Source organism: Babylonia areolata, chromosome 19, assembly GCF_041734735.1.
Source record: "Babylonia areolata isolate BAREFJ2019XMU chromosome 19, ASM4173473v1, whole genome shotgun sequence".
Lineage (NCBI taxonomy): Eukaryota > Metazoa > Mollusca > Gastropoda > Neogastropoda > Buccinidae > Babylonia > Babylonia areolata.
Genome location: NC_134894.1, coordinates 32,009,249 through 32,011,748, shown reverse-complemented (window position 1 = coordinate 32,011,748; position 2,500 = coordinate 32,009,249). Strand labels below are relative to the sequence as shown.

The 2,500-nt window shown below is 44.4% G+C and overlaps 1 protein-coding gene across 1 annotated transcript in view; it reads right to left on the bottom strand.

Moving 5' to 3' along the window:
- Window positions 1-2,500, bottom strand: part of LOC143294146 (secretin receptor-like) — a 166,648-nt gene that overhangs the window by 41,344 nt on the left and 122,804 nt on the right. The window lies entirely within an intron of this gene.

Genomic DNA, 2,500 nt, shown 5'->3' with positions numbered 1-2,500 from the left:
TGTGTTTGTGTATGTGTGTGCGTGTGTGTGCGTAGGTGTGTACAGGCAGGTATGCGTGCGTATAGGAGGCGCGCGGGTGTATGTACGAGTGTTTGTTTAACTGTTCGTTCCTTTTTCTCTACGGATGCGCAAAGTCTCACTTGAAGTACGGTCATTTTGACGAAGTGCACCACTGGACTATAATTTGATGTCAATATGGGTCACTCAGGAAATCTGATTTTGTAACAATTATATCACAAGTGGACTTTCCGATATCAATGGCAAAAACAGGACTGAATATCATTTCGATTAAAAAAAAGTGTCTAAAATAAACCTGAGGAAATGTTGCTATCGACTTATTGAGGAATGACTGACGCTCTAATAATGATCGGGAAGAAACGGACGGTCGGGCGCTATGCCTCTATACCAAAAACAGCTACAAATTCTCAGTTTCAGATGGGCCCGGGAGGATTTTCAAATACACCTACTGCAAACTTAGATGAGAGCCTCGGAGAATCAAAATGCTTCGCAACGATTTCTTCTTCAGTTGAAAAAAAAGTAGCACAACAGCCTATAGATACCGACGTCCGTGAGTATAGGCTCTTTGGTAGAATGTCCGTGCCAGAAGAAGAAACTAACAGAAAACATTTAAACAGTTGTTGTTCGTCCTTCGGATTCGAAGATGACCATGGCTTCAAAAAACAGATGGAAGATGTCAACAGAACAGTTCTGCGCGCATGTGTATCTAAGCGCGTGTGCCTGTCAGTCAGCGCGTGGGCCCACAGACCAGTCAACACGCAGAACCAAACCCTCCGCCTTCAGCACTGTCCAAGTAAACAAACAGGGGGTTATTAATCTTTATTTTCTTTTCAGCCTTCCCCCTTTCCCCTCCCCTCTCCACTCTCATCACCATCCAGCGTTTATTACGCTGGTCAGACTGAGAGGTGGCGAAAGACTCCCCCTCTCTCTCTTTCAGTTCCTTCAGCGCATACAAAACTCTGCTGCCCGACTCGTCCTCAGAAAGAAAAGGTATGAGCACATCACTCCTCTTTTGCAACATCTCCACTGGCTCCCTGTCTCACACAGAATAAAGTACAAAATCAGCACTCTATGTTATAAATATATTCACAAATCAGCCCCTTCCTATCTCTGTGGCTGCCTTCACCTCTACACTCCATCTCGCTCACTACAATCAGCTTCGGATCCACTCTGTTTATGCATACCCAGATTCAAACTCTCGACTGTTGGCCGCCTTTCTTTCTCTGTCTCTGGACCTTGCAATTGGAATGAACTTCCTCTTTCGCTTCGTCAAGTCTCCACACTCAGCTCTTTCAAGTCTAGCCTTAAAACCCACCTCTTCCCAAAATAGCCTCCCTTCCCTGTCTCTTCCTTTTCTTCAGTTTCTCCAGTTTTAGAGTTATGCATGCGTGTGAATGACTTGTGCGGAAGCGTTTTGATTTGTCTATGCACAAGATTCAGCGCTATATAAATACCATTATTATTATTATGACTCTTCAGTGAGAGGTCAGTGATACCTATCGGGAACGCAGCCACGTTTTCCACCACCCTGCTGCAGTGGTGTCACGGCGAGAGAACGACTCCCTTTCTTATTATAAGGGAGGAAACTCAAACAAAACACCCTCCTTCCTCACCCCGAACACCCTTTAAAGAACAGAGCAAAAACAAGAAGAAAAGAGATGATTAAGTAACTAAGTAACAAAGTAACTAACTAACTCACCTACCTACCTAACTAATCAACTGACTGACTGACTGACTGACTAATCAACTAAGTATCAACGAGCAAAGGAATCCAACAAACAAATCCCACCCACCCGAAAAAGAGAAAGAAATGAGAAAAATAACAACAACAAATCCAGAGATATACATCATGAACTGAAACAGAGAAGAAAGAAAAACGGAGAAAAGCATGATACAAAACAACCCCCTCTACCCCCCCACACCCACACCCCCAAGAAGAAAACTTTACAAGGTGAAGTTGATTTTAACCCTTTCCCTGGCACATCTGGCTGTACATATGGGTGGTTAACTACGAAATTGTCAGATTTCCGACATCTGAAGCAGACGTTTTGTTGATCCCAATATAGGTACTTTTTTTCAAAATAATTTTGTTACCTTTGCGGCAGAAAGAGAGACAGAGAAAGAGAAAGAATGAGAGAGAGAGACAGAGGGAGACAGAGAGAGAGAGTCTCAAGGAGGCAGAGACAGAGGGATGGAGAGAGGGAGAGACGGAGAGAGAGAGAGACAGAGACAGAGACAATAAAAGAAAGGAGAGAGGGGGGCGGTTGAGGGAACTAACATCTTATATGACTCTCAATGTTTCAAAACGACACTCTCTCACTCCACACAGATCTTTCAGCGCTATTCTTCACAATTCAGCAAGATATCACCCACCCCTCCCCTGCTGTCCTCCCTTATCACCACGGCCTAAAATGTACGGGGTAGGGGTGTCACTGTAAACCGTGACACCGTCTCTCCCTTTCAGCACCTGTTGCCCGATTTC